The sequence below is a fragment of the Panthera uncia genome, assembly GCF_023721935.1.
Source record: "Panthera uncia isolate 11264 chromosome B2 unlocalized genomic scaffold, Puncia_PCG_1.0 HiC_scaffold_24, whole genome shotgun sequence".
NCBI classification, from domain to species: Eukaryota; Metazoa; Chordata; class Mammalia; order Carnivora; family Felidae; genus Panthera; species Panthera uncia.
In genome coordinates, this window is record NW_026057580.1 from 88,840,430 (window position 1) to 88,860,112 (window position 19,683).

The 19,683-nt window shown below is 41.0% G+C and overlaps 1 protein-coding gene across 1 annotated transcript in view; it reads left to right on the forward strand.

Annotated features, from left to right (window-relative positions):
* The first annotated feature begins 558 nt into the window (after window positions 1-558).
* Window positions 559-19,683, forward strand: part of EYA4 (EYA transcriptional coactivator and phosphatase 4) — a 245,150-nt gene continuing 226,025 nt past the window's right edge. Inside the window, exon 1 of the mRNA XM_049654663.1 lies at window positions 559-999. The gene's annotated coding sequence lies outside the window, so the exon portion shown is untranslated. The remainder of the gene's footprint in view (window positions 1,000-19,683) is intronic.

The window sequence follows — 19,683 nt, forward strand, 5'->3', positions numbered from 1 at the left end:
AGGTATTTTCTCCCTTCCGATTGGCGTAGGTTGGTTTTTCTTTTACGTGGTTGCAAGTAGAAGTCCCTTCAGTCTTCTCCCTTGGGGTAAGTAGAAAGGAATCCGGCCGGGGGCCCGAAGTGGCCTACACCCGGGGACTGGGTAGCTGCGGAGTAGGAGGCAACTCGTGGGCTGCCCCGCAGAAGCAGGTGGGGGCAGACAGCGGTTCGGTTCCCTCGTCCGGGGAGGGGAGTGCGGCCGCGGGTCCCTCCCCTCAGTCGCGGGTGGCAGCGGCCGACGCCAAGCCGGTGGGGGCGGGGTGGGGGCGGCGCGGAGGGCGCGGAGATTACTGCGGCGCCGCCGGGGACGCCAAGGGTCCCGAGCGGTCCCCACGCGGGACCGCGAACGATGACAAAAGACAGTCACCGAGATCGAATAAAAAGAAGTTGGTCCCCGCGCGCCGCCGGTCCCGGGGCCCCCGGAGGCCTCCAGTGGCCGCGGGCGCCGGCGGCGGCGGCGTCCCCCGCCCCCAACCCCGCGCGCAAGTGCAAGGCTGCCCGCCGCGCGGCGCACGCTCCGCGGCTCCCGGCTTCCGCGCAAAACTTCGAGCCTGTCCACGTGAAGTTGTCGCTCCCGTTCAGAGGGGCAAAGAGCTTTGGGAAAAGCTGGGCAGTGGCGACGGCGGTGGCTGTGCGCGCGCTCTCTTTTTCTTTTCTTCCACTTTTCCCCTCCCCTGCCTCAGTCCAGAGTTTTGGCTCCTCTCCTTTCCTCCTCCCCCTCGGAGCCGGCTTCTCCCCCCGCCCCGTTTCTCCCCCACTAGTGTACGCTATTTGTTGGCGGGGGTGGGGGGGTGGGGGTGGGTGGCCGAAGGGGATGTCCTGTTTTCACCAGAGGCACAGCGCGAAGGGGAAACTCCGACACTGGAAAGAACGAGAGTAAATACCTAAATACAGACGCACGGATCCGCGACTGGGACAGACACTTGAACTTCGGATCCCGAGGCGGTTCGGGCTGCGGGAGGTGAGTGTCCCTTCTCCCCGTCCCCTCCCGCGGGTCCCGGTTTGCGGGAGCCTGCGGACTCTCCCCGGCGAAGTGCGCGCGGCTCCGCCGGGGACGCCAAGCGCCGGGGACGGAGGACGCGCGGCGTGTGGGCGCCGATTCCCGCGGGCGTCCGGAGGCGGAGTGCAGCACGCCCGAGGCCCAGGCCGCCGGGGCTGCAGTGGTGCCTTCCGCCCGGGAGGACGCCCCTTGCCCCGAGGGTCTTCTCCGAGCCTGCGGGGCCGCTGCGGGGCGGTGGCGGGACGGGGTGCGCCGCGCCCTACCTGTACCCGCCCCCGGCTCGCCGAGGCGCGCGCCACGGGGTCTCCCCTACATCCTTCCTGTGCCATTTATTACTGGGATGATCCCCCTAGATAAGCCTGACGCAAGGATGCTGACCCGGTCCGGTGGAGGGCCCGGGCTCCTGGCATTGTCACGATTCGGGATGCGTATGTACGTTCACGGCTTGTGCTCCGATCTCGAGGCACGAACGGGCCTTTTAAACCGCGGCCATCCCACTTTAATAGTTTTTATGCGGCGTGGACCCAATGTCTCCTGCAGCTTGCCAGGGTCCGTGAAATTAGAGGCGCCTTGTCAGAGGAGTCGCGTTCATTGGCTCGGGACGCGGATGCCATGGAGGGATTATAACTTCTCCAAACGAAGGGACCTGGCTGCGGAGAGCAGGTTTTCTCTCGTTTCAGAGCTTGCTGGGGTCCCGGGTGGTTGTGGCCCTGGAAACGGCTCTCTGTTTTAGCGTGTGGTTCAGCGGGATTCGGAAGTAGACCGCGTGTGTGCTGGTGTTATTTTGCGCCACCCAGCAGCCAGAACTTTCGTTTAGTAGCACTTTAAAGATGTTTCTCTCTTTGTAAGCTAGCATTATTGGGAGCAACTTGGAGCTGTAAGGAAGTTTGCGGACCGAGTCCCACGGCAGAGCTGTGGCGAAGCCGGAGAGCAGTCCTCGGTTGGGGTGGCAGTGTCTCTCCTCCCCACCACCCCTCTCGCCCCTTCTCTTGAAGGCTCGCGGGGTTCGTCCTTGGGGTGAGTGTGTGTGTGTGGGGGGGGGGAGGGTAGTGTTTGGAGACAGTCCCCTGCCCCCTCGCTTCCCGCGCCTCTCTCCCCAGCACTGCAGAGCGTGCAGTCATTCATGAATCCCTAACCTGAGACCCGAGGAGGGAGGCGCAGGTCCCTGGGCCCTTCCTGCCAGGGGTGCAGAACAGCGACGGGGCGTGTGTTTTGGTTTCAGAGCAGTTCCACGTGGAGCATCTCCGTGTGCGTGTCTGTGTGTTGTGTACTTGATCTGTGAGGAGGTAACAGGAGTCTCGTGTTCAAACCCAGTGGGCCGTTGGCCATTAATTTGCTTTCCTGGCTGTCATTACAGACACTTCCAAAATCTGATACCTCAGAGAACCAACAGGTTAGGTTTCACATTAAGAGCTCATACTTAACAGTTTTATTTCTCCCTTACCCCTTTTGGCTTGGCACCCTGGGATCAACGTAATTGATGTCGCGAAACATACCTTCTCGAATATGGCATTTTGTTCCTCTTCTCAGCGGCCACTTTTTGCACCCTCCTGCATTTGTCAGTTTCTGTGCGGGCTCCTTCGGGACTTAGGTGGGAGTCTTAGGAGCTTTTAACAACCGCGGGCTCACCTTTAGCAGCTTCTGGAGTTTCATTTACACTTAGGTGACTGGCAGGATTGGGAGTTGAAGATGGTTTTTGTTTGTTTCTTGGGTTGTTTTTGTTTTTTATTTTTAACCCCCCCTCCTCCCCCCAGGACAGGGATTGCACTTGATAACGTTTCCAGAACTTTGGTTTTAAACAGAAACGTTGCCTTTTTTTTTTTTTTCTTTTTTCTCTTATAATGTTTGTGGCCAGCTTGTAGCTGAAGAACCAAAAACCAGGAAAGGGGGCGGGGAGAGAATCCTAAAACAAAATATTTGATACGTGGTATGGTGGGTGCGTTTTGGGGGACTGTGCTCAAAAGGCAATTGTGTGTGTGTGTTTTAAAATAACATTATCCCAAGAAATAAGTAGCAGTAGTAACAAGAGACAAACTGTTTTGTGTGGAGCTCGACTGCCAGAATCTGATTTTTATGGCAACAATACCAAAGGCAGATATAACCGCATCCATTTTTATTGTCGTTATAAACCATAAAAATAGTTTGTTCCACCCGATTAAAAGTTGTAAGCCATTCAGAACTAAACCAATTTTTAGAAATGACTGTTCAAGAAAGAAAGTTAAAACTTTTGACAGTTACAGCTTTGAAAGTAACATAATTAGATTATTTGGAAACTCCTTTTTTTTTTTCTTTTTTCTGATTGGTAGGGACATATCCTTGTCTTTCAGAACAAGTGAAGGTCTAAAATCAGTGTAGTTTTGAAAAGCCTGTTTTTCTTTGTCAGTTACCTGAAAATAGTATTTTAATGTATTTATACATTTTAATGTATTTATAATTAGAGGTTGTTTCACAATTATAACAAGTAAGAAGATTGACTTGATTATGTTTTTTATTAGGAATTATTTCAGTGGCTATTAGATACTTAATTTCTCTTACAAAATGGAAAGCTTTAAGTAAATGTTTATAGCTAGTATTTAAATACTGTGTTCAAATTTTTAAAAATTAAAGAAATAAAACATAAGATTTGTATAAGAAGAAATTGGTTCAGGAGCAATCATTATTCTTATTAGAAAATATAGATGCTGCATTCTAGAGGATTTGTAGAAGCTCGTGGAAAAACTTGTCTTTGCATAAAAGTTTCTTTCTTGAAGGGAGTTTGGCAGATGAGTAGTTTGTCATTTTTTCTTTTAAGAAACCTCTTTGAATTAAAAAAAAAAAGAAATCAAGTTATCCATTTCTGAGAGTTTCCTTTTTATTTATGTTGTGATTTGGGGTGTAAATAAATTTTACATACCCACGGGAAATAGAGTGTCCAGTTTCATGTTTTCAATCTCTGTTGCAAGTTCTAAATGACTGATGCCATGTCTAAAAATATATTTATGTGGCTTGGTATTTCATTTAAAAAAATTTATGCACTGAAATGAAATTATCCAGAATCTTTAGAAAAGCAGAACAGTAGAAGATCCATAGCGATTGTTATGAAGAGTTAGGATGTCGGAAAGTTCCAATTCTAACTTTCAAATAATGAGGTTAACTTATTTCACCCAGTGAAACCTTCCATTTTAATAGAGAATTCAAGAAGAGGGGAGATAATCCTTTTCAAGACTTAGTGAAATGTTAAGTAATAAGAGTGCAGGTATTTATTATGTTTTTTCATTATCTTTTTTTTCCCCCTATTAGGTAAATGCAGGAACACTGAACATTCAGTAAAAACAGGCCCCCTTTATAAGGAGTTTATTCACCATAGTTCTGTATTGCAGCTGCTGATCATATTTCATGGAGCTGTTAAAGCACTTAAAACCTAAAATTAGGTACTGTCTGGTTGTAAATATTTCAGATCCCTCATTTAAGAAACAAACAGAAAAGCGTGGTATCAGAAGTAGAAGATGTTTTGAATCTTCTCATTGAAAAACTGAACAAACCTTTATCAAAGACCTTCTTTTTCCGGTGAGAATGTAGCCATGACAGTTGTTTTTAAATGGGTATTATTTTTACATAGTCTAAACTCTTATAATGTGTCTTCCTATAAAGTGTCTTAAACTAATTGTATTCAGAAATACAGTTGGGGGATTTTATTACAATGGTTACTAGGTGAATGAAATCAACACGGGACGGGATGGAGGAGACAGTTGCAATGTACCTGCTTCTCTCATGAATGTTTCCTGGTGAACTAAGAAATGACTTGATCTTTAAGGCATTTGTTCTAGAGATTGATGAGATGCAGTGGTGTATTTAATTGCAGTGTGTGTAATATTGCATCCAGTTAGATGCATTTTAACACGGGGAGCCCTGAATATTCATTGAATTGTACATGGAGCAAAACTTGGCATCATTTATTTTGAACTTGAGTGGAAGAAAATAAACAAGAAACACATATTCAAAGGCAGTGCAAGCAATTTTGATTGCTTTTAAGAGGTTTGAAGACTTTGTAAACATTACTGTCACCTAATATTACTCCTGGCAGTTCACGTTAGTATATGCCTTGGTGATACGCCATTTTACTCTTGAAGTTTGTGATTCTTACCATGTATCCAGCTATGTTTCTGCTAGTAGAGAGGACTGAAAGTGAATACCACTACCCTTACTGCCCTAACTCCTTTTCTGTCTTCCAGAAAAAGAGATGAAATGCATTAATTTAAAAATAGAAACCATTTTGAGTTATCAAAACCACATTTTTATGGTAGTTTAAAATAGTTTCAGAGAGTGCACCTCTGGATCTCACTGTAACCTTTTCTGTCATTGAGAGGTGCTAATTGATCTTAGGTCACTGACATAATAGTATAGTTTGATATTTGAAACCGTTCAACATTGGCCTGGCCCTTTTCTCACCCTGAGATTTCAGTCCATGGCTGATGAATAACACCATATTAAAACGTCAGGAATTCTAATTTTTTTTTCTCTCTATGAAACATTTTAATACAACATACTCATTTTTGAAGCTTTTATTTATGTACAATAAGTACATTTATTTTAATACACCTTTGAGCTATGGGAGAAAGACTGATATTATCGTGTTAGGATTTTTTAAATATTTTTTTCCACGGGTAGATATTTTTAGAGTGAAAATTTGAGGCAGAGTTTGATTGCTGTGATCACATTGGAATACTTTCAAAGCAAAGTTGCATTAAACTGGTATTGAATAGCCATCTTGAGATTTCACACCTACAGTATATTTTCTTAGGCATGTTCATATCTTAAAATACATCTGAAAATAGAAATTGTCAGATTCGTTTTTGTAAAGCTATCATTTTCCTTTCCCTGTAAATCATTCCCATTGTCAATGTCTGTTGTTATTCTCATCACAGCATCATAGCTGACATTTACTGAGGCTTTACGTTAAAGTGTGGAATAACCAATTTTATCTTTTCAACTCTACCATAAATTAGGTACTTTTATTATTCCCATTTTACAGGTGAGGAAACTAAGACCCAGTCATGCAATGGAGTGGAGCCAGGGTCCCAACTCTGCAGTTGGACCTCAGAGGTCTGATTCTCAAGGGCTGCATCAGGCAGTCGCTCCCAACAGTCATTTATGAGTTCATTTTTGGTGCTTTCCGAACAGACATTTTATTTTTTGTATTATTAATTATGTATTTATTTAAGGGTATTAGAAAAATATGTAAAGTGACATATTGAACCTATAATTTCACAGATCATATTGTTGAAGAAAAGGATAGAAAAAGTATTGATGTAAAACAAGTTAAATTTTAGAAAGCGCCTATTTAAAGAAACGGATGAAGTAACCGTGAGTGAGCGCTCGGCTAAAATAGCCCAAATCATGGAGGTTGGTGGCAAATGACTGAATTTGGAGAAACTATTACCCTACAATGCTTCCCAAATGTCAGTAACTTATGAGCAGGTCTTTTTAATATTTAACTTACGTACCAACTTTTCCTTTGCTTTTCAAGCCTTATCCATTGGTTAGATGTTATTGATTTTGTTAGATGTTATTGGTTTTGTTGTTGTTATGATGTTGCTGTTGTTTTAAGTCTGAATGCTGGTTGTGAATCTCAAATCTACACATTTATCTTGAACCAACTAATAAAGGCTGCTTGATGAATTTCTAGAGGCAAGTTTAAATTGTAATGGGTCACTCATATTTTGGAAACACTTTCAGTTTGCATGGATATCATATCAGACTATATTTTTAAGGTTTTCTCTAGGTGAACACTTGCTTTGCTGTTGATAATCTGTTTTATAACTTTATTGTTTCACTGACACAGTGGTTTTCATTTATTTATTTATTTATGTATTTAGCCACAGACCCTTTTATTAAAGTGAAAACTGACACTCTGCCCACAGGAGGAATATTCACTGCCCTGAATGAAGCAGAACATGGGTGGCCCGTGAATCACTCACCAACACTGCCCTGCAACCATTGCCCGCTCCCAGTCTCTCTGAGGGTCTTTGAGTGTGTGAAAATCTCTGAAAAAAGGTCCTCTGAGAAAGGGGCCCATTCAGAGTACCTGCTGTATAACATGTTGAAATGTCATCCACTAAAAAACAAAACAAAAACAACTCTCAAATACCACAAAGTATCTCCAGTGTAATATGTGGGCAAAGGCATGCCTGCCCATCCTAGTATTACTTGGAATGTTCTTCTTAACCAATCTGCCACTTTATTTCAGTTTAGCACTTGGAAAATAAAAGTAGCCGGTATGTTTCCCACACGAAGGTCGAGGTCTGAATGAGGCACACTGAATGTTTACATGCAAATGTTTGCTATATTAGAGTATCTTTTTTCCTTTAATGACTTTCTGAAGAAACATCAGCAGTGGCAGAAATTGACATGCCCTTAGATTTTCACGTAAATTATTGCTGCCATTTCTGTGATCCTTTCCTCTTTTCTTCCTAAAATGAAAGGGACATTTTGTAGTGAAGGCTACAATTAAATCATAAAAGTTTACATTCATATGCCATTAAGTTTAATTCTACTCACAAAAGCAACAGCATTCGATTTGAAATTCTATACTTAATCAGGTAGGTGTACCACATACTGGGAGAGCTTATTCTCTGAAAGGTCACATACACAATTCACAGACCTCTGCGCGTACCCTACAGAGTGATCTATTCGTTACAGTTCACCTCTGACTCTGAACTCCCCAATGTTAAAGGATTTGAAAAGAACTAAATGTTCTTACTAAGAGATTGAATACTTCTAACCTGATGTGCCTAGTGTGTTGAAAGTGATGGTAACTTGGGGAAGTCAGCAGGTCTCTGAATTAGGTAATGCTTTTCACTTAAAAGTTTATATTTTAATGCAAATGTATATTCATGTATGAGTATGACTCAAGTAATTCTAGCCAGATTTAATCACAAGTGGGTGAGTCATGTTCAGATTCCCTTTTGCAGATTTTCTGTAATCTCAAACTTTGCTTCTAGTAGGTATCTTAGGAATGCAAACTTCAAAAATTTCTGTCAAGAACAGCAATACTACTAAATTTGTTCACACGAATCTTTAGGTGTTCAGATGATGTTGCTGCTTTGTTTTTCTTAGTTGACCCAAGAAGAATTGTAATTTAGGTCCGTTTTCTCTCCTTAATTATTGCCTTTGGATTTTAAAGTCTTCATTGGTGAAGATACCTAACAAAATTATGGGTACCCATACATGATTTTTAAGCGCTTTTTCATTTTCAGTGTTGCTCAAGACATGTAAAAATTAGAGTGAAATGAATAGGTTTTTCCCTACCGTGTATTAATTTTGGAGACGTTGGGGCTTTTAGTCTCTTTTAGGACGTTTTACTTTTTCTTGGCATATACCATTCACAAGGAATGGTTAACGGTAATAAGTGAGTTAACCGTGATAACCGAGGTCGCGGGTTTAATTCTCAGATGATCATATTAGCTTTTTGGGTGGACACGTGTCCTATATACACTTAGTCATATTGTCTTTAGTTTGGTCCTGGGGTACCATCGTGGATGATGCTGGACCTGTCTCCAAGACTCTCCTCCCTATCTATAAGATGTTCAATCACATTTGTTGACAATTTTTAGCAGGTACCTCTTGCACTTCAACATGCTTCAGAAAAATTCTCTGTTGCCTCTAGGACAATTCCAAAATTCTTAGCAGGGAGTACAAGGCCTTTTGTGCCGAGAACCTTATTGCTCAGGTTGCCTTTCTCCTCCATCACCAGCTGGTCACAGGAATCTCTAGCGGTAGAGAGAACTGCAGTTCTGAAAGAAATACCCCCACATCATTGCCACTTCATTGCTTTGTGCATGTGATTCTTTCTACCTGGAAGACAGCTCTTCTGCCCCTGAAACTTGCTTTTTTACTTCTTTTCCAAGACTGCAGACATCAAACGTTACCTCTTCTGGTAAGTTCATCTGTCCTCCAGAGGCTGAGTTGGATGTTTCTTTCCTTTTTGCTGTCAAAGCACCCGGCTTCTACCTTCAACCCAGCACCTGCCACATTGACATGTAATAGAGTTCATGAATTCAGATCCTGCTCTACACCTGTGTGTTTACTGATGCACTTACTGGCATTTTTCATCTCCGTATTGCCAGTGAGCAGGGGTCACTGTGGAGTGAATTTCTGTGGAGTGAAATGCGTAAGGAAAACGTGGATGAGAGCAGTGATGGTGAGACCGGACATCCTCTGTCATGAGATTGGGGGGCCCCATGAGCGGGGTAGCTGTGACCATGAGACGCAGGACAGCCTTAAGAACAACCTCAGGGATTTTTTTGTATTAGCCCAGTAGAATTACGACTCTGAATCTAGGCCCAGCTTATAGGATGTGTGTATGAGTGTAGAAATGCATTTATTTCCCTCATGACTCTTGAGAAGTCAGTGGTCCAGTGGGTCAGCCAAGGATCCTAAAGGTCTTTGAAGATACGAGTATTTCATTGCACTTGAAATCCGAGGGAGCTGATTCTTCTTATAGCATAATGATTAAGTACAAAGAATATGGAGTCAGGCTGCTTGGGTTCAAACCCCAGCTTTGACACCAAAGACTCTGGAATGATAAGCATGTGACTTAAACTGGTTTTGCTTCAGTTTTCTCCTGTGGAATAGAACATACTCTGTGAGGTTCTGATGACAATTCAGTGAGTAAGTGTATGTGAAGTATTTAGAATGGTGTCTGATAAGAGTATTAGCTGCTATGATTATGATTGTTACTCTTCATCAGGTCACCCAAAATGTTCACAGAGTTTTAGAGCTGGAAGTCATTTTGGGGGTCATAGACTGGGGACTATAATTTGAGTCTCCAGTGGTCCAAATGCAAATTTGGCATTCTTGGGTGATCTTGGCAAAGCTGAGGCTGTATTTGGATCCCTGAGAGAAGACATTAGAGGGGCCCCAAACTGGGCTTTGGCCATTTATGTTGCACAGAATTTCTTTTCACCAGTGCTTCCACATGCAGTATTCTAGATTTTTTTAAGGCTTTGATTTATGGGGCTCTCCAACTTCCCTAAACAATTAATTTTCTTAAAATGTTTGTTTATTTATTTACTTTTGAGTGGGGGGAGCAGAAAGAGAGGGAGGGAGAGGGAGAATCCCAGGCAGGCTCCTCACTGTCAGTGTGGGGCTTGAACCCACAAAACGTGAGATCATGACCTGAGCCGAAATCAAGAGTCAGATGCTTAACCGACTGAGCCACCCAGGTGCCCCCAGTAATGCTATGACTCTTATCTCTGCAGAGACAATAGGGGGTTATAAGCACTCTGTTTCAGAATTTATCACTCAGTCCTTGGATTCAGATGTGATGAGTGTATAGCAGAGTGGGGCTGAGGGAGGAAGGGAAATTAAGATAATTGTTAGTCGAGGTTCTGTTTTTATTGCTTACCTGGAACTTCCAGATGCATCTGTCCTAAGAAAAATGTACTCATATGGATGTTGTACTTGAATCCCTTAGCATAGGCAGCCCAGTGTTTCTCAGTAGTTGACACATAGTGTGACATTAGTCTCAGGTGTTCTCAAGCTCTTATTGGCATTTGGGGTTGATGATTGTTGGCGTGTGTATATGGCTGGCTGATGCATTATAGGGTGTTGAGTAGCATTCCTAGTCTCTACCCACTAGATGCCAGCAGCACCTTCCCTGGAGTAATGGCAGCATCTCCCCAGACATTGCCAGGCATCCTCTGGAAGCCGATTGTCCCCATTTGAGAACCCATGACCAGAGTAGATCTTAAGATCACTTGATTTGGTCAAGAGACTCCCAGGCATCTGCATGAGCGGATCGTTCTATTTTCGGTCAAGTGTCAAGACTCTTCATACCTTCCGCCCAACTTTAAATTTTTTTTTTTTTCTCAACGTTTTTAATTTATTTTTGGGACAGAGAGAGACAGAGCATGAACGGGGGAGGGGCAGAGAGAGAGGGAGACACAGAATCGGAAACAGGCTCCAGGCTCCGAGCCATCAGCCCAGAGCCCGACGCGGGGCTCGAACTCACGGACCGCGAGATCGTGACCTGGCTGAAGTCGGACGCTTAACCGACTGCGCCACCCAGGCGCCCCTTCCGCCCAACTTTAAATACAAAAATCAAACAACTCTTATTGGTTGTGTTGATGGATAAGCTGTACACAGATGGGATTTACAGATAGGCTTTACACAGACTTTTAAAAATATTTATCTATTGAGGCACCTGAGTCGCTCAATGGGTTAAGCATCCGACTTCGGCTCAGGTCATGATCTCACGGTTCGTGGGTTCGAGCCCCACGTCGGGCTCTGCGCTGACAGCTCTGTGCTGACGCAGGGCTCGATCCCACGACCTTGAGGTCACGACCTGAGCCGAAATCAAAAGTCGGATGCTCAACCAGCTACGCCAGCAGGTGCCTCAGGCTTTGTACGGATTGACTACTTTTAGCATATTTATTTTTTCTGGGAATAATATATGAGTAGGGAGAGCAGAATACCCAGGGAAGTATATAGGAAGTAGATATTTCTGTGGCTCACCTTTACGTCTATTTTTTTTTTTACTGTTGCTTATTAGTAGATACTGTTGATTCACTTTTAATAATGACAATTACCTATTTTTTTTCCCACAGATGAATAACTCAGTCACAAGAAACTTGTATTTACTGTAGTGCCAGAAAAAATAAAGTTTCCTATAATCAAAACTGCCTGAGATTAAAATACTTAATACAATTATTTATTCATTTCCGATGAGAAATTTTCAAATGAAATATGTCTTAGCTTTCAGTTTGTACCACAATTTCAGGATCTTGAATTCAATAACATTAGTCCAGTCCGAAGAAAGTGAAAATGAAAATATTGCATTAAGCACTCCTGTGATGAATCACCAAATCCAAACTTAGTTCTAATTCTGTAGGTTTAATTTTGACAAACATTTTATCTGTGAACTCCTGTGTAGTTGATGTAAGTAAATGTGACTGTGGTCTGAGTACCACCTCTGTCCTCTGCCTAGTTTAGCCTATATGAAAGATGTTTGAAGATCACTTAAACGAACAAAAAGGAACATAATGCTAATGTAAAGTGAGAGAGGAAAACTACCTACATGAGTTTTGGATTGAATGTGAAAGGTATTTTGAAGTATGAAATAGTTATAGAAATATAATTTGACTCATACTCCTGTGAGGTCTAAACAGTAGATAATTCTTGTCATCTCATTAGTAATTGCAAAGATACTTGAAATTCTATACATATGTATTATCTAATTTAGTGGTTTTACTTTAATTATATTAGACAGGTAATCATGTTACCTGAAAATCATGTTATCAGTTATCAGTCAAACTGACCTAGGGATTTCACGTCATTTACTAATTGAGGCTCAAGCGGGCAGGGCGGAAGAACCTGAAAACGTACTCTGTCTCTCTGTCTCTCTCATACCTCTCCTTGATTTATGCTTTAAGTTTTGAAATGTACTTTTAAGAGGGGAAAGTGGCTATGCATATAGCATACTGAATGTGACCAAAATGTCTTTCTGTTTTCTAAGAGGAGAAGAACCTTGCTCAGCCACTTGTTAGAAAGATGAATTGGATTCTGGGCCACCCAATGACAGATGGGGGTCATTCCATGGGAGTTGGGGGGGGTTGTCAGGGGCTTAAATTATGAGTTTTCAGTTTTCTTTTTTTTTTTTAATTTTTTTTAACGTTTATTTATTTTTGAGACAGAGAGAGAGAGAGCATGAACGGGGGAGGGTCAGAGAGAGGGAGACACAGAATCTGAAACGGCCCCAGGCTCTGAGCTGTCAGCACAGAGCCCGACGCGGGGCTCGAACTCACGGACCGCAAGATCATGACCTGAGCCAAAGTCGGCCGCTTAACCGACTGAGCCACCCAGGCGCCCCGAGTTTTCAGTTTTCAGATGGTGGAGGAGAGTTCTGCTCCCTGTCTTGACAAGAAGTCCAAAGAAGGCGTAGCAACACTCAACTCCATCCAGGTGCTTTATACCTGATGTTGAATAAGAAGCCTGTTCATTGGAGAACAGCCAACAAACCAGAGGTTTGGTTTTTTCGAAGGAACACTTCCTGGGCTCATAAATTAGGGAACCGCCCCCCCCCTCCAAGAATTTCAGGTCACATATCTACTTTCTCAGGTTGATTCTTTGTATAATGGGTCCTAATGTAAGACTTACATATTTTTATGAATGCTCTGTGTTACTAAGTACAATTAGGCACTTCCTTTTTGTCTCCCCAGGGTATTCTCTCCCCCCATTGTCTTCCACTGCCCCAGCTATCTCAGCCTTCTCACATCTTACTTTTTTGCTGCCTACCTGTACAAAAAAATCTACTAACTTTTCAAGGCTTAGCTCACATGTCACCTCCTCTGGGAAGCCATCCCTAAGGCTCAGGCAGAATTCATTCTTTTCTCTCTGTAATACCATAGCACCTTTTTGGGGCTGTTAATATCGAAACACATTGTGCTGTGGCTGATTATATGTGAATCGTTCTTCTAGAGAGATCCTGAACTCACTGAGGATAGAGATCATATCTTTCCCCCACTGTAGTGCCAGGACCTGGGCATATTCATGGAAATTCACTAACTGCACTATTCCATGCATGTCTTCACAGGACATACAGCCAAAGCCAGACGGCTACAAAGAAAATCCTGTTCACCGTTTAGAAACTGATTTTCCTTTTCTCATGGTCAAAGAAACACATTTATTGGTGGTGGTTGTTTTTTATGGTAACTTATTTGATATTCCATTTGTACTAAGATATTATTATTTTCTAGAAGAAGAAAAGATCTATCCAGCATGAACTGGTGTTTTGAATAAACTAAAGTTAAAAAGACAGATTCCAGTCGAGGTTTAATAGTCTTTGTATTTCTGTTTTCCTCCGAAAACAAACTTCGGCCTCTCTGGTTGCTTTCTGCAGAGATGCACTGCATGTTATTTTGAAGAATTTTTAACCCTCAGAATTATGGACTTCATCTGAGAGGAAGCATGTTCTGTATTTGTTTATGTCAATGTTTCAAAATATGGGGACCAGAAATCCCAGATGCGTCTTAAAGTATGTGTGGCCTTTTGTTGAGAGAAATTAGGTCTTTTTTCAGGCACAATTGAGGAAGGAAAAATTTTTGTTTAGTTTCTAGTGGTTTGTTTTTAGGCATTTTCCACAAAAAGATGAGCAAGACCCTTCAAAACCACCAACTTGCTTACTTAGGGGGAAAAAAAACTCCTCCCGTGTCCAAAAATAACATTAAATTAAAATGATTGTTTCCAATAGTTTCAAAAATTGTGGTTTTATTTCCTTGTATGAGTCACTTCTGAATGCAGTATGTGATTGCACTACATCATGAGGAAGCATATTTGCTGGATAGTTTAGTAAGTCACATTGTTTATCAGAGAATCAGATCAGAAGAGGAATTTAGCTTACCTCTCCGTTTTGCAGCGGGGGGAATGGATTAGGGACGTTAAGTGGTGTCTTCAGAAAGAAGCTAAAAAGAGGACCTCCTCCTGGAGACACCCCAGTGCTTCCAGCTCTCTGAATTGTTGCCTTTATTTTTCCTTTGGGCATGTCTGACAAGGAGTTGCAGATACTGGAATCAGACCACAGTCTGTCTGTGTCCAGGCCCTGCCGCCATTCCTCAGCCGTGCAACCTTGGGGAAGTTACTTACTGAGCTGCCGTAGGCCATAGCTCTAGGATGTGGACACGGGGAGTAATAATAGTACTTGCCTCTTGCCTCGTGGAGTTGCAAGGAATAACCCAGTTCATACAGGAAAAGACACGGAAAATGCTCAGAACATATTTTGAATTGATTTCTTTGAATAACCTGCTGAGTGTATTTAATATTCAAAAAGGGGACCTTCGTGCTGCTGAAGCAAGATTTTTTTTTAATCAATTTTTTTTTTAAGAAAAGTAATTCATACGTTGGGTAGCACATTAAAATAGAGATGATAGAAATTATTTTTGAGGGGAATGACTGGAAGAAGGAAGGAGAGAGCCTTCTGGAATGCTGGTAGTGGCCTTTATCTTGGTCCGATTGCTGATGACACGGGGTGCTTATTTAATAAATGTGTATCAGTTGTTTACTTTTGATTTGTGTACTTGTGTATGTTTTGCTGTAATAAAAAGTTAAAAAACACAGATGTATTTAAAGCAAAAAGTGGATGTCCTTCACTTTATTCATTTCCTCTAGATTCCACAATTCAGGGTAAATCGTTTTATTCTAGTGCACTTCCTTTCAGACTTTTTTTTCCAGACTTTTTTTTTCCTGTACATATGTAAATGTAAGAACTATATGAGGTTGTAACTTATTTTTATTTTACGTTTGTTTTTATTTTGGTATCGTGTATCTTGAATGCTTTCCCACGTGAGTACGTATAATTCTGGGTACTCCTATTTAATTTATGCGTATGTTTTACAATGTAACTGTTCCCTTCTTGGTGTATACTTAGGTTGCCTGCAGTTTTTTCTTATTATGAATAGTGTTGCAGTGACGATTTTTATATAATTCTCTGTATATTTCCCCCAAATTCCTGGAGGTAAAACTCTACATGCAGGATCAATAGGCAAAAGAATATGAGTATATTGCATAGATGGTCCTGAAAGATTTTTCCAAGAAGTTATAACACCTTGCATCCCTATGATGATCCTTACATCTTCCTCATAAAAGAGATGGGCAAAATGTTATGCTCAATTTAACACTGTAATAATTTGTGCTCTAATTCATAGGAAAGCTAATAGTAGTAAATTCCTTGAGACTCAAACACTAATTGGAAGTGTTTAGTGATAAGAGCAAATCATTCTATTAACCCCATATATGACAAATCTATGTTATATACAGTTAATATCTCATTTAAGAATTGTTAAATGAGTAATTATGTGAGTAATTATTGTGTTTATTCATAGTTCTTTAACTAATTGGTAGGAAGAAAAATCCATATATGTCCTATTCGTGACCTGGTTTTCCTCAGTACCATAAAACATTAATAAGAATTATTAGGAGAAGTGGCTCTAACTCATATGTTGTTGATGAGAATTTATGAGGAATTACGTATCATTATTCTGTTAAGAGCCAACTATGTGCCAGGGGCACATTCTAAGCACCTCGCATATATTGCTGTAGCTTTTTAACGTGTATTTGAAAAGGATAGACATGTATTATTATAAGTGAGATTACTCCATCCTGAATGTATGTTGATAAATAATACTATATGCCAAAATATTAACTGTCATATCAATGTACTAATTTGTAAATCTGTGAAATGTTATAATCTGTTTAATGTGAAAATTAAATTTAACGTCTCAAAATCCAGAAAATTGCTACTCAAGTCCTGACTACCGCAATGTGATACATGAAGTTTAAGATGAAGTATATTAATCAGTTGACTTCATTGTTCGAATCTCCTATGTAGAAAATTCTGTTTCCAGAATAGTCAGTTCTTACAAGTTCTGGTTAACCTTTAAGAGTTATCTATTATCTTAAAAGAGTAATCCAACTCAAAATAGCTAACCTATTCCTCTAGCAGTGGATAAATATGGCTATCAATTTTTGTGGGTTTTTTTTTCCTGCAGAATTTCCTGTTATTCCAAGGGACTCAATAGGACTTACGCACATAAAACTGAAAATTATATTACTACAGGGAAACTGCTTTGTGCCTTTGAGAAGGAACTCTCTTGCTAACTTAAGTACTATATGTGTGTAGAATAGCTAACATTTTCCTCCCAAGAAATTTCATGTATGCAGTTAAAACACTCTTAAATTGATTAAGGATTTGTTATATATTTCCAGAAGCACTCAAGAGTACTTTTATGGTTATAAGAGTAGAGTGCATTAGAATGCCAGAAACCAGCGAATACGCTAGAGGCCTTCAAAACCATGCCCAACATTCCTGACTGTACCATATAAACATGTGGGGCAGCCTGGAAAAACAAAACAACTCCCCATCCCCCCCAACAGAGGTAAACCTATGATGATAACACTTCAACTGGCTTAAATATTAATTTGATACTTTTTCTGTTAGAAGTAATTTTTATTACCTAGCAAACGGAATGGAGAAGTAATAAATATGACTGGTATTTTTTTCTCAAGTATCATTTTACATTAGATTTGACTAGTTACCTTTATACTTTTTGGAAAGCGTATTATGGAACTACCACAGTATTTTGCCTATTAATCAGGGAAGCTAAAAAACGTTTTATAAATGTTGAATCAAAACCTTCACTGCAGTGAGGGAATTAAATTTCAAGCAATATACTCCTTTTATAGGGTGAGAAACTGAAGTATGGAGAAATTACAAGATTTTCCCAAAGCCATACATTGAGTCATGGTAGACATAGAAATCTACAATTCTGTTTGCCTGATTCACTCTACAATTTCATGAGATGAAAGTTGTCTATTTCCTGACATGTGCCTGAGGAGTGTTTCCTCATTCCCTTGCTGGTTCATTCATTCACTTAGTTTATACATTACATAGGAATCAGTGTTTTTGCAAGATACAATCTTGATGTAGGGAGTGTGAATAATATTTGAATTTATCTATCTTTGATATTTTCTTTGAAGAAACTTGTATTTTTTTTTTCATGACCATGAAAGAGAAATTAAGGCATTCAACAATAGGTTGGATTGTTCAGGGGTGGGCCACAGTAATATCTGTGAGGAACGCCTGAAGCTTCTTTAGGAGCTAATACATTCTGTTCAAGGGTTTGAACAAGAACTTGGCTGAAGCCCTAGTTAGTCCTGGAGCAGAGTGGTGGCCAGAAGAAACCATATTACCCATCAGGTGTACGGAAAGGACCAGTGTCCACATCTCTACAATCTCTTATATTTGGTTTGATCAGGAGAGGGGAGATTATCCTGCTTCCCTGTCATTTTCTCGAGTTTCAAATCTCACATTTTTAATTCTTATTTATTGTGATCTTTTTCTTCCTAGTTTAACCAGTATTTTCCCAAGCTTTCTTCACCCTTTTCTTTTTTCTTTGTTTCCCTTTCTTTTCTTTTTTCTTTTTTCTTTTTGTTTTTCTCCAAGCTGCAAGAGTCCTATTTAAAGGAAATAGTATTTCTCTGGGTCAGACCTCACTTCTCCTTGATTGAACAGCTGGTGCCACAAGTAATGTCAAATGAGGAAAGTATCCAGCACCTTCCCCCCTGCGCTCCGCCCCCTCCCACACAGTGCCCTGTAACAGAGAATCCAAATAATATAAAGCGGTGCCATCTGCCCTCAACCTTTTCTATAGAGTTTAGTGGACACTGTTTTGGGTTTGTTTGTTTGTTTTCTTGTTCTTTGCTTGCTGCTCTGAGACTTAGGACTGAAACTCAGTTCCAGCTTATGGCTCACCAGCTCTTTCCTTGGAAGAGTTCTTTCCCAGGAGGCTCTTCAGGCCCAAGAACACTTGGAGCCCTGGGAGCCTAACCCATAGATTCTACAAACAAGCCCAGGCACGTCCAAGTCCTAGGCAAACCAAACCTTCCGGTATCTTAAACATTAGTCTTTTTCTATGATTTTCCTGAAGTATAATTCAGTCTTTAACAAACAAGCAAATGAACAGAATCTTAAGGTCTTTCATTCTTACTGCTTTGAAAACTGATTCCCATTAATTTCCAATTCTGCTAATTGGGTTTCCTTTTCATTTTTGTCTGGATATTAATGTGATATTTGGTATACATTAATACTGATCTGTACTAATTTAATGTCCATTTATAATTGAATGGTTTAAAGATAATGATGCACTATGACCTAGTTGATATCGGTCTTCCATTTAATGCATTTCCTAGGCAATTATGCATTCCTAGCAATTGTGGCTGAGTGAATTCTCCCATAATCCCTGTTGGGAAACAAAACTTTTTTTTTTTTTTTTTTTTTTTTTTTTTTAAAGATGTGGTCTTATGAACTAGAGGTACTTAACTTGAGGAAAAAAGATTTAGAGGTGACGTGAATGGTAGCACTCTCTTAATATCTACCCTACCTATTAAAGCAGGATTCAGTTTATGCTTTGTGACTCTGATGGGCAGACTAGAGTGGAAATTCGGAATGATAGATTTAAAAACTAATACATAAGGAAGAATTGAAAATGAAGAGAGGAAGAAGGAGGTGATTCTCCTCACTGGAGCTAAGAAGCTTCAAATGTTATATCTGCAGACTCATATGAGCACTCTGTAAATAAACCTCACTTATTTCTGTATTCCTCCAGATCCCAGGACAAAGAAATAACAGAACACACATGGGTCCACAATATGGAATTGAACACCACCACCAAATTTATTAGACCTGTTATTTTCTGAATTCCTAGATCTTTAGCCCTTAAAACGTTTTTGGATTTTTAGAAGCTATAATGACAGTTTTTTTGTTAATGGGATTCTACTTGGATTTTTTTTTTTCCTCCTTATTTTGAGAGAGGGAGCATGAACAGGGGAAGGGCGGAGAGAGAGGGGGACAGAGGATCCGAAGTGGGCTCTGCACTGACAGCAGCGAGCCCGACGCGGGGCTCGAACTCAAGAACACGAGATCCTGACCTAAGCCAAAGTTGGGTGATCAACCAGCTAAGCCACCCGGGTGCCCCAATGTGACTCTACTTTGAATGTGGGTATAAAGTCAGTGGATCCTACAGGGGAATTTATTGAGAGGAAAGAAGGTACTCAAGCTTTCCTGAACCCAGCCTCAATTAAAACTCCGGATTAAAAAAAAAAAAAAAAGCAAAA